The sequence below is a fragment of the Muscardinus avellanarius genome (assembly GCF_963383645.1).
Source record: "Muscardinus avellanarius genome assembly, chromosome: 7".
NCBI classification, from domain to species: domain Eukaryota; kingdom Metazoa; phylum Chordata; class Mammalia; order Rodentia; family Gliridae; genus Muscardinus; species Muscardinus avellanarius.
In genome coordinates this window covers 106,689,863-106,702,786 of record NC_137793.1, presented here as the reverse complement: position 1 = coordinate 106,702,786, position 12,924 = coordinate 106,689,863, and positions in this window count along the sequence as shown.

Here is a 12,924-nt window from a genome sequence, read left to right as displayed (position 1 = left end):
AAGGAAAAACATCTGGGACACTGAGACCTAGAAGGAAAACAAGAGAAGGAAGCCACGAATACAAAGGAGCCTTGCTGTCAGTGCAAGGGCTCGGGAGGGCCGCGTTGCACCTTCCCTGGGGCTCCTGGCACACGGCTTCCTCCCTGTGCGTGCCAGACTATGGTGAAGAAACAGGGAAATAACTAGTAAGTACAGACAGACTCATAAGTGTCCAAGAGTTCCACTTGATCGAAGGGCAGGACTGGGAAGGGGTTTAGCAGAGGTTTGGCCGTAAGCCAGGCAGACAATGTCAACCCCAAGCCAGGCGCGGTGGCCAAGCTTGTAATCCCAGCATTCGGGAAGCTAAGACAGGAGGATCGCGGTTCGCGGCCAGCCTCAGCTACTTAGTGAGGCCCTTTGCGACTCAGTGAGACCTTGTTTCAACAATGAAAGGACCAAAAAAATAGGGCTGGGGGTGAAACTTGGAGGTACAGTGCCTCTGGGTTCCATCCCCAGTACTGCAAAAACAAACCAACAAAAAACAAAACAAACAAACAAAAACAATGTAAAGCTCCATCTGAATGCACTTGGATGGGAAAAAAAGAGAAATGGCCAGAGGAGGGAGAAAGAGAAGGAAGGGAGACCGGCAAGAAGAGAGAAATCTGCTTGTGCCTGTTTCTTCTCTCCTGCCCGCTGGTCACATCAATTAGATGCTAAATGATGCATCTCCGTCTCTCCTGGCACTTGGACACTTGCAGTGAGAAATGATGGAGGTTCTGCTGACCCGTGGACATGTGCTTGGGTTCAGAACACTGTCTTTCTACATCTCCCCTACGCCCGGCAGCACTGGGGCTGGAGCCCAGAGCTTTGTGCATGCTAGGCCCACACTCTACCACTGAGCGACACTCCCAGCTCTTTATATTTTATTTTGAGACAGGGTCTCCCTAAGTGCCCCAGGCTAGCCTTGAACTTGCAGTCCTCCTGCCTCAGTCTCTCAGGTAATTGGGATTACAGGCATGAGCCACCCAGCTGGCTTTACATGGCTCTCTCTCTGTCCCTGTGTCAGTCGGGGGGTCGGGCCTGGGGAGAGGCTGCTCCATAAAGCACACCCACCTCCATGCCGCACTGACTGTCGGGTGCTTTCCTGTCTTTGTTGGAAAGCACGAGAGTGGGCTCAGAGACAGAACACAGACACGGTGGGTGGGAGGGAAGAGAAGAGCGGGTTTTCTGGGGCAAAAAAGCAAGAAGCAAGGCCCGTGGTGAGCCCGCAGCTCCAGAAGGCTGGGCAAGGCAGTCCTCTTGAGGAGATAGAAAGGAAATAGGCAGATAGGGAAAAGGCCTCCGTAGGAAAAAAAAAAAAACTTAATTTCCTGAGGGGTGAGGGGCCAAGGTTCAGAGATAAGAAGGACCAAAGCTTCACAAAGCCATCTGGTTACTAATCAACAAACCCAGGAGCCATCACAGGAGCAAGTCTGACATTCCTACTGAATGAAAGGAGATTCTTCAAAGGACTTGCAAATACCCTATGCAAATTCTGAGAGCTGCTTCCCAGAATTCCCGGAATCCCAAACTCACCATAACCAAAAGAGGACACGTAGACATTGGGGCAAAGCCTCTAGTGCAGCCACCAAATTGGGATTTTTCTCTCTCGGGGATCCCCTCCCCTTTTGGGGAGCTTTTCTCTCTCGCACAGGTCGTGTTAGCCCTGAGAGAAGGCAGAGTGCAACTGAGGGCACGTGGCTCAGGCAGCTCTCGGGTAGTGACCTGAAGGCCTTGAAGGCCTCTGCTGGACATCAAGGCTGACCAGGGCCCCTAGGAGTGACCTGCTCCTCTTTTCTGGCAGATCGCGTGGACTCTGGAAGAAAGCCGCCTGTAATTGAAGGCATTCGGCTTGGGCTACTCCCAAGTAACGTCCTGAAGGCAGTGGCTGGACCCCAGAGTTCCGACAGCCCCTTTGGGGTGTTCAGCCATCTTTCCTTACTCCCTGCTGCTTCCAATAAACCATTTACTCCCCTTCCTGCGGTCTGCGGGTGTCATTCTTCGCTCACCGTAGACAAGAACCTGGTAAGGAAACGCCGAGTTTCTTCTCAAGAAACTCCGTTTCATCTTTGATAAAACTCCGGGTTTCTTCTCAGGAAACCCCCCGTTTCATCTTGGGGGCTCAGAAGAAACCCCCGTTTCACTCTGTCCTCACGGGCCCTTGGGGTTCAGGAGCCCTGGGGAGGAGGAGTGGGACTTCGCCCCAGTAGGCGGCTACCCCAGGCTCTGAGCACCTGCAGATGACCTCGAAAACATTTGGACAGGAGGAGCAGTTGACAGTTAAAAAAAAAAAACCATTTAGATAATCATTTGTCAGGGTTTATATTTACCTTAAAAGTTTGTTTTGGTTTTGGTTTTTGGTGTTGGGGATTTAAACACAGAGGCATTCCACCTCCGAGCCATACCTCCAGACTCCCCTTTTTTGAATCCAGGGGGATTGTACCATTGAGCCACCCCCCCCACACACACACACACACACAAGCTCTGTTTTATTTTTGATACAGGGTTTCACAAAGTTGCTGAGGGCCTTGCTATGTTGCTGAGGCTGGCCTTGAGCCTGTGATCTTCCTGTCTCAGCCTCCCAAGGTTCTGGGATTACAGGTGTGAGCCACCACGCCCAGCTTGATAAGATGACCCAGCAAGGAGTCTAGGAATCGCATCCGGGGCAAAGGTGGAGATGGTGTGGAGAGATTCTAGAAACTTCTGACCGATGCCTGAGGACGCTTTCAAGCCACTGGTGAAGGTGAAGCAGGCTCATTTAAGAGGTAGGGCATGACGAACTGCAGTCATTCCGCTCTGGCCCTTGGCGGAGCAGCTCAGCTCTGGGAGGACATCTATAGGGCCCTAACGGTGGATTCAGCCATACAGAGGGCAAAGTCAGAGCCTGAGAAGAGCAGGCTTGTCCTACCTGAATCTCACACTCAGGCCCTGCTCTAGGCCTGAGCGAGGAAGCCCCTGCGCCTGGGGTGCTGCCAGGGGTGTCAGCTGAAGTGAGGGTGGCGGCCACAGCGGCTTGGCCACCAGGGGGGAGTCCCGCAAATTGTCACTGCTGGAGAGATGCTGCAGCCCCAGCCCCAGCACAATGTGAGCATCCCAGGAGCTGTGTCCCGTCTCGAGGCAAATCATTTTTATGCTGTTATCATTTAGCCCATATACCTACATGCAGGTGGCAGCCTGGGGCACCTTTGTCACACGGAGGAGAAGGATGAGTGTGTGGAGCCACAGCGGATGCTCTGGGATGCTGGTCACATGACCATAATGGGGACGGAGTAATTAGAATGTGCTAGGGCAATTGCAGGTGAGTCACCGAGGGTGATCGGAAGTGATGAACAGCCACTGGGCAGAGGGCCCAAGAAGCCTTCCCATCGATCCCCGGCTGCGCGCTGCTCGGCTCAGTGACCGAAGGCATTTCCGGTGTCTTCTACCTGTGACAGCTGAGCGCGCTTGGTAACCTGGATGCTGCCGAGGGTGTTTCCTTTCTGCAGCCTCTCGTCTCTGCTACTCCCTGTGGAAGCTGCGCTGCCCTCTTTAATGCGCCATCACCTCCAGCTCTGGAATCCTGCTTGCCGATTGGTCCTGGCTGCTCTTCCCTCACGGTGGAGGCAGTGGAGGCACAGAGCCTGTCTCCCTTCTGCTGTGAAGCACCACTAACACAAAGCAGCTGCACCAAACCGGCTCTTCAGAAGATGTTATGGCTGACAAGAACAGAGCTATTATTGCCCAGGGCCAGAAATAATTTCTGATGCAACATCAGACATCATTGTTCCCAGAAATGCATGGGCCATTCCCTCCTCGAGGAATTCCTCTAGGTCTGCGTCCTTCCTTCACATCCTTCCTCCCCAGGGAACCCCAAAAAGAAATCAAGAAATACCCCACTTTCTATATGGATGGAACTAGCATTTAGTAAGTACCAGGGTCTACACTGTGTAGGTTATCTCAGTCCTCTTTGTGCAGTGTTATATGGTAGACACTCTTCTTTTGCAGACCAGGAAACTGAGTCTCAGGGATAGTGACTTGGCCAGGGACAAGCAGCTGAGGTTGGTGCCAGCTCCTTCCACTGGAAGCCCGGGCTGCTCACTGCCCTGCCTGCTGCCCCTTGGGCAGCCCGAGAGCCTTCCCGTACCCCTTAGGTCATCAGAATCCAAATATATTACTCACCTCTTAACTCAGCAAAGCTTTCTGTAGAGTCAGGTCAAAATTCCCCGAACATTTTTACCCTGTGCAATTGAATCCTTTCTCCAAGAGCTCTCGGGCTACAATGGCCCTCCCTCCCCTGAGATGCCACTAAGTTCTCTCCTCCCTGACTGTTCCACATAACTTTCGCCGTCTCTGTTTCCCCACTCCCCTGTTCTCTGCTTTGTCAGCTCTTCTAAGGAAAGAGCCTCACTTAATACCAGAAACTCGGCCCCACCTGCCCCTCCCCAGGCCTGAAGCAGGTTGAATCAACCCCCATCGATAACGCAGCGGCAGGATGTCTGCCGCCAGTCTCTCAGGTGTTTTCTCCCGTGTCTGTGGGAGAGGAGGGCCCCTCCCCAAACACAAGCTGGATTTCCTTCCTCGTATCTCCGTGGCCTTCTTGGCACTCCATTAAACCAGGATGCTCAGGTCTCCTGAATCCTCATCATTCTTAATTACATCCTTCCTACGGTTGGGATAGCAGCCGCAGATAAGAGCGGGGACAGTCAAATGGAGTTAAAAAGCAATCACTCGGTTCTCCTCCCTGACCTTGCTCCGGAGGCTGTAACAACTCCAACCCTCACTTCCACAGAGACTGTGAGGACAGTGGACAGTGGTAGAGGACAGTGGCCAGAGGACAGTGGTAAATTACAAGCGTGCCACCCCAGCGAACACTCCGTCCTGCCTGCAAGCACCAGAGACTGAGTCATGAACCGATCAACAGATTTTTTTTTGAGTACCTATTTGGTATAAAGAGCATATTAGGGAAACTAAAAAAAGAAAGGAAGGAAGGAAAGATGTGCCTGTTCTGACGGAACTTACAGCCTGTTCCCAGAGATAGGATAGAAAAGATAATTATTCAAACCAAGCATGAGGTGCCAAGTTGGAGATGTGTGGGGCAGACAGCTAGGGCCTGGAGTTCAGAGGAGCGAGGCGGGCCGAGTTGGGGGAGGAGGATTCCGTCCACGCAGAGGCTCACGGGCACTCACAGATCCTTCCTAATCTTCCTGGTGGCCGGGAGGGGAAGCAGAGGGGCAGGCGTGGAGAATGGCCGGAGCTGAGGTGCAGGCCAGAATGAAAGCGAGGTGTTCAGGGGACAATGAGTCACCGCTTGACTTTCTTTATAGCTGCCACATAATAATAGGCATACAAGATGTTATTATTATTAAAAAAAAAAGACCTAAAAAAATAAAGTGGGAAATCCACACTCTCCATTTAGAAAACATGCCTGAGATGTCGGCGACTCAGAAGAGGTGAGAATTCCCGAGGCCAAGGTGCACCTGACCGCTGGGAAGCTTCACACCCTCACTCGCTGGAAATTACATTGATTTCATGCTGACGTTCAGAATTCTGTTCTTTCGTTTTATTTATTTACTTATTTTGCAGTACTGGGGATGGAACTCAGGGGCATTCTACCTCTGAGCTACACCCCAGCTCTATTTTTTATTCTTTATTTTGAAACAGGCTCTCACTGAGTTGCAAAGGACCTCACTAAGTAGCTGAGGCTGTCCCCAAACCTCCATCCTCCTGTCTCCGCCTCCCGAATGCTGGGATTACAAGCGTGAGCCACCACGCCCGGCACAGGATTCTGTTTTTGGAAAGACCTAAAAATAACCCCCAGCGATGAGTTTCGTCTAGGTCACAATGAATGGCCACCTTTCCGGTGTCTCTGCGAGGAAACTAATCCCGGGAAGGTCGCTGCACACGTGTCTTGGTGATTCCACAACACAGGTGCTGTGGCGTGTGTTTCAGAGGCAGTTCCTCTGGACTAGAGGGCTGCCCGAGGAGTGTCCCCATCTCTCCCACTGTCCCAGTCTGTGTTCAAGGTGACAGGCTTTTGGGGAGGCTCCTGGCCGACACTGAGGCAGCCCTGCCTCCAAGACAGAGCAGGGCAGATTTTTTTTTTAAATTTGCTGGCATTTTCTATTAAAGATGTGCAGTTTTTCCAGTTCTCTCTGTGTCTGTCTGTCTGTCTGTATTGCTCTCTCTCTCTTTCTCATTCATTGAAGGTAGAGGCAGTCTACCTTTAAGTGGCACCCCCAGCCTTTTTTCATTTTTTATCTGGACACAGGGTTTTACTAAGTTGCTGAGGCTGGCCTCAAACCTGTGGTCCTCCTATCTTAGCCTCTCAAGTATTGGGATTACAGGTATGCACCACCCTATCTGGCTTTTTTTTTTTTTTAAAGGTTAATGCATCAAAGTCAGACATTACTTTTATATTGTGCTTGTCATTTCTGAATAATACAAATTAGAGGCAAATAGTAATACTTTATAAAAAATGTGGATTCCCCATTCCTTTCCCTAAGACCCAGCCCTCCCTCAAATCCTCCCTCCGACCCTTTATAGAACTCTGTCCTGAATAAAACACTTAAATATATTATAAAGAGTCAATTATGAAAGAAATTAGCAAGAGCTGTTTCTGTCCTTCTTATTAAAAAGAATATGGCAGCCGAGCGTGGTGGCGCACGCTTGTAATCCCTGCGCTTGGGAGGCGGAGACAGGAGGATCGCGCAGGATCGAAGCCAGCAGCGCTGGCTTAAGAGACCCTGTTTCCAAAAAAAAATAGGTCTGGGAGTAGCCTGGAGGTAGAAGGGCTTCCAGAAGCGCCAGTACCGGAAAAAAAAAAAAAAAAAAAAAAAAAAAACAGAAAAAAAAAAAAAAAGAATATGGCAGCAAAGACAGGTGGCCAGAAATTGGCTGGGGCTTCTACTGTAGATAGTTACCTGGGGTGTGGGCTAAACAACTATCAGGGTAGGGGGAGATAAAGAAGAGATAGTGCCCCCAGACAGGAATGTAAGGATCAGGCAGACATCATGACTCCTCCCAGTACTTTGTTGAGGAATACTAGCTGCCTCAAACTCAAAGCTTACAGCAGCTCTCCTTTATCTTTTTATTTTTATTTTTATTTTTTTGTACTAGGGATTGAATGCAGGGGCATTCTACTTCTGAGCTACACCACCATTTTTTTTTTAATTTTTTTTTTTTTTTTTTGGTGGTACTGGGGTGGAACCCAGAGGCTTTTCTACCTCTGGGTTGTACTCCCAGACCTCTTTTATACTTTATTTGGAAACAGGGTCTCACTAAGTTGTGGAAGGCCTTCTTTGCTAAGTTGCTGAGGCTGACCTCGCTCCTGTGATCCGTCTCAGCCTCCCAAGGGCTGAGATTACAGGTACGCACCACCATGCCCAGCTGCTTCCTTTATCATCTTTTAAAAATAGTTTTAAACCAACCTAACCATCCTACATGGTTACTATACATTTGCAGCATATCTCAAAAGGCAGTTATCCCTCACTTTATGATCTTAGCAAAAGAAAAAGCCAAACAAGCATGATTAGAGGACCGCAGGGACAGCTACTTGAGACTCTGTGTTCTCTTAGTCATAGGCACACGCTAGGAAAAATCCAACTAAGCCTCACTTGGGCGTATTAAAATAGCCTTTTTCCTAGCTCAGAATCACATTTCAAAGGGTACCTAGGTACAGGCCACGCCAAGTACAAGCTAGCCGCAACAGAGTGCCAAGGCTGCTTCCCTGTTTTCCATTTTGTTTTAAACAAAACGCGTGCTGCCCTGTGGACAGGCACAGAGCTACTATAGCAACAAACCCGCATTTCAGGGTGCTGGGCGACCTTGAACAAGTCACCCCGCCCATCTGCGCAACTGCATTTGGAAAACAACGGTGGGGCGGGGCTGGGTAGAGGGAAACAGCCTGTAATCCCAGTACTTGGGAGGCTGACACAGGAGGATTGTAGGTTCGAGGCTAGCCTCAGCGACTTGGTGAGACTCTTGGCAACAAAGTGAGACTTTGTCTCAAAAAAAAAAGGGGGGGTGGTGGGAGCGTAGCTTGGAGGTAGAATGTCTCTGGGTTCAATCCCCAGTACCTCACACACACACAAAGATAAAGAAAAAGAAGTGTGCCCATTGTGTCTTGACACATCATGACCAAAGGGTAAAACGTCTGCAAAGTATTTTTTCTAGAACATTTTAAAACATCAGAGAGGTGATTAGTAGGGAAAATGAGATATGTAGAAAGCTTCTTTTAAAAACGAGGCTGTAATATCTACCATTTCATGTGACTTAAATTCAGCATTAGCGGACCATTAAGACCTGAAGAAAAATCCTCTAACAGTTTTCCTATGTCTTCCAAATGAACCGTTTCTCTTTGTCCTTGTCATTTCGAATTCTTTCCGTGGGACAAAAGCGTTTAAAAGACAAATCACCTTCCAGATAATGGGGTGAGGTTTTTCTAAACGTCTCTTGACTGGAGACAGGGCTTTCTCTGCCCTACCTCTAGTACAGTACGCCAGATGAACACGGTGATTTATTTGACAACATAATACCTTTTCTTACAGAGGCAAAGGAATCCAAGGTGTTGAGTAAGTGCCCTGGGGGAGCGTTGGGGGAGGGTGGAGGAGGAGGAGGAGATGGAGAGGGGATGACCAGGAGAAGTACAGGCAACCGGACCAGTATGCAGGGCTGGACCTGCTCTGTCAGCCGAGGCAGGTGTCTGGCTTCAGCCTGGCCCCAAGTACCAGGGACACCGGCTCTGCCTGGCCCCCCCACTGCTCGGCTCTCCTTTGAAGACTCATCAATAAGAACATCGCAAAGCACTTTTCTAAGAAGGCCATGATCTGTTATTCAGGAAAAGGGGGAACCCCTCAAGTAAAGTCGATACCCCCATCTCGCATGGATGGGCCCGGCAGTCTAAAGCGCGCCGTGCCCTAAATACCCAAGAGCTCAGTCCCCACCGGAGCCGCCCCTCAGAGAGTTCTGTTCTCAACTCGTTTCCACTGGGGGCAAAGTCCTTCCGATCGTTGAGTCTAATGCCCTGGCCACTGTGACCCCGATTTTATGAAATAAAATCTTATTTCTCAACCACTTTTTGTCTACATCCGTTTGCAGGAAATTCCGTGAAGCCCAGTCCTGCCCCTCCCTATGACAGTTCCCAGAGCTTGTCACAGGGTTTGTGGTACCCCATCCCAGAATTCCCTTTCAACCCTGCGGTAGCGATGTGGAGCGAGGGGGAGCACCAGAAGTCGAAGGTCCTGATTGTTTTTTGTTTTTTATGTACTGGGGACTGAACCCAGGGCATTCTGCCTCTGCGATATACCTCTAGCTTCCCTCTCCCCTTACAAACCAACAAGAACAACAGGGACTGGCTGAGATGTCAAAGACCTCGCTAAGGTGCCGAGGCTTATAGACTCCCCGGTCCTATTTTATTTTTTTATTTTAAAATAGCGTCTCACTAAGTTACTGAGGGTTTCACCAAGTTGCTCAGGTGGCCTCGAACATGGATCCTCCTGTCTCAACCTCCTAAGTCCTGGGATTCCAGGCGTACAACACCATGTCCAGCCTAAAATTCCTTCCTTCCTTCCTTCCTTCCTTCCTTCCTTCCTTCCTTCCTTCCTTCTCTCTCTCCCTTCCTCCCACCTCTCTTCTTTCTTTCTTTCTTTCTTTCTTTCTTTCTTTCTTTCTTTCTTTCTTTCTTTCTTTCTTTCTTTCTTTCTTTCTTTCTTTCTTTGGTGCTGGGGATTAAACCCAGGGGCATGCTACCTCTGAGCTACATCCCCAAACCAATTTTTTATTCTTTATTTTTTTGAACAGGGTCTCACTAGTTGGAGGGCCTCACTAAGTAGCTGAGGCTGGCCACAAACCTGGATCCTCCTGTCTCAGCCTCCCAAATACTGGGATTACAAGTGTACACCACCACACCCAGCCTAAAATTAGTTTTTTAAACAAACAAATACCCTCTGCCTCCTGGGTCAGCTAACAAGACTGCAGTTCAGTTACCTGGGAAAATATCACAGAGAATAAAGCTCTAATGGTCAAATACAATAAAGCTATTACTTTGCCGGATATATATATATATATATATATATATATATATATATATATATCAACTACTATGGGAGAAAAATTAAATATAGGTGTCTCAGTCTCTAAGAACTTATAATCTAATCGGGAGAAAAAGGAAAAAGTACACAGTATGTCAATTTAAGTATGCTCCTTGTAGAAAATTGGGTAGGAAAAATATCAGAAAGATAATGGTTACTTTTTCGTAGGACATCTCATTGTATTTTTCTTCATATTCAGGTTATTTTAAAAACAAAAGTGGAGCTGGGCGTGGGGATGCACGCTTGTAATCCAGCATTTGGGAGGCTGACACAGGAGGATCTCAGTTCACTGACAGCTACTTAGGCCCCTTGCAACTTAGTGAGACCCTGTTTCAAAATAAAAAATAAAAAATAGGGCTGAGGGTGTAGTTCAGAGGTAGAATGCCCCTGGGTTCTATCCCCAGTACAATAAATAAATAAATAAATAAATAAATAAATAAATAAATAAATACTGGTTTACTATGTATAAAGTTTTTTATTTGGGGGGGGGTTACTGAGGATGGAACCCAGGGTCACTCTGTCTCCAAGCTACACTTTCAGTTCTTTTTATTTTTTTGTTTTGAAATAGGGTCTCACTAGGTTGTGCAGAGTCTTGCTACATTGCTGAGGCTGGTCTCAAACCTGTGATCCTCCTGTCTCAGCTTCCCCAAGTACTGGGGTTACAGGTGTGCAATACCACGCCCAGTTTATATCTCTTTTTTCCACTTGATTTTATTTGCCATGAGAGTCAGGAAGAGAAGGATTAACTGTGTTCCAATTTTTCAACATATATGAAGGACAAAAACTAATGTCATACAGATAAGTGCTCTTACAAAAAGAACTTAAAACACCTGAATAAAGATGGAAAAAGAACAACATGAAGTCCAGAAGTCACCAAAACAGAAATACGAATTACCAATAAACATATTTAAAGCTTACTAAAAATCCAAGAAATATAAAATAATGAATAAGATCTAATTTTCTCCTATCAAATTGACAAACATTTTTATAGTATTCAGAAAAATGGGCATTTCCTAATGCTATTAGAAAAATGTAAGCTGGTCCCATGTCTCAAGTAGGAAATTAAGTAAAAATGAATTGAAAGCCTTAAAAGGTTCCTATTTTTCTCTACTAGGATTTGTATGCTTAAGAAATAAACATTGTAATTTATAGTAGGTAAAAACTGGAAAAAATCTAAATGTTCAACAGTACTGTATTGATTAAATTATTGTGAATCCATCAGTGAAACGCATGCGGAGATTTGTTTCATAGAATAAATTTCACAATGTTTATACCAAACTACTGAGTGAAAAGAGCTGTTTATAAAACCATACAGCAGCCGGGGGTGGTGGCGCACCCTGTAATGTTAGTACTTGAGAGGCTGATACAGGACCATCATAGGCTTGAGGTCAGGCTCAGCAACTTGGCAGGGCTCTCAGCAACCTAGGAAGACTCTGTTTCAAAACAAAAAGTTAAAATGGCTGGGGGTATAGCTCAGAGGTAGAATGTCCCTGGCTTCAATCCTCAGTACCAACCAACCAACCAACACAAAAAACTGCATAGTATGACTTCAATTTTATTTGTAATATGTACACATATTTGTGTATTTAAGGATGGTTACATATCAAATAATTTTAATGATTATTTCTGTGCTTTTTTTTAAAAGATCCAAATCTTCTACTGTGTGTGCATATCATTTTTGTGATTAGGACTAAAAGTGACTAAATAGGGTTTTTAAAAGAGAGACAGGAGCCGGGTGTGGTGGTGCACGCTTGTAATCCCCACGCTTGGGAGGCTGAGACAGCAGGATCGCACGGGTTCGAAGCCAGCCTCAGCTACTTAGTGAGGCTCTCAGCAACTTAGTGAGACCCTGTTTCCAAATAAAATATAAAAAAGGTCTGGGAGGATAGCCCAGAGGGAGAAAGTCTCTGGGTTCCACCCCTAGTACCACCAAAAAGAAAGAGAGAGAGAGAGAGAGAGAGAGAGAGAGAGACAGACAGACAGACAGACAGACAGACAGACAGGAAGGTCAAATGCTCTGTGGAGGACCTTTTGACTCCAACCCTTATAAAATGATGTTTTGACATCCCAAACTTGCTCCACTTGATAAAGCATCATTAATACCATGTCTCAAATATCAAGGATAAAAATAATAAGCTGTCATCTACTGAGTGCACACTCTGTGCCAGCTCCAGATGAAGAAACTGAGACTTCAACAGACAGTAAGTAAGCAGCCGGGCGTGGTGGCGCACACTTGTGAATCCCAGTACGTGGGAGGCTGAGACAGAAGGAGCGCAGGTCTGCAACCTACTGAGGCCCTCTTCAACTTAGTGAGACCCCGTTTCAAAATAAAAAATAAAAAAGGGCTGGGAGTGTAGCTCAGAGTACCATACAAAAAAAAGATACAGACAGGCTGACAATAAGTGGCCACTTAGCTAGTAGTGGTGGGAATGGGATTTGAACCCTGGCAGTCTGGCTCGAAAGCCCACATTTTTTCACATCTACACACAGACACTTACCTTGGCCTTTGCACGGAGAACCTTAGAGACACATCCAATTCATGAACTTTGCAAATCTAGGTTTGAGGGATAAACAAGGGGGCACTAGTCGTACTAATAGAAGATGGAGGAATCTGAGAGGAGCTACCTTGATGTTCGCTCTTGGGGTAACTGAAGATACCACTTTGACTTCCCAAGTTCACGCACTAGTGACAGTGCTAGGGTTCGAACCCCAGAGCTCGCACACTTCTGCCAGGCACTGCACGCCCGCATCCTGTTTCTTGGGCGTGTTAGGAGGGGAGAGGATATGATTTCAGTGGGATTCCTCGGCCCTCTGGCGTCTCATAACCCACCAGCAGGCA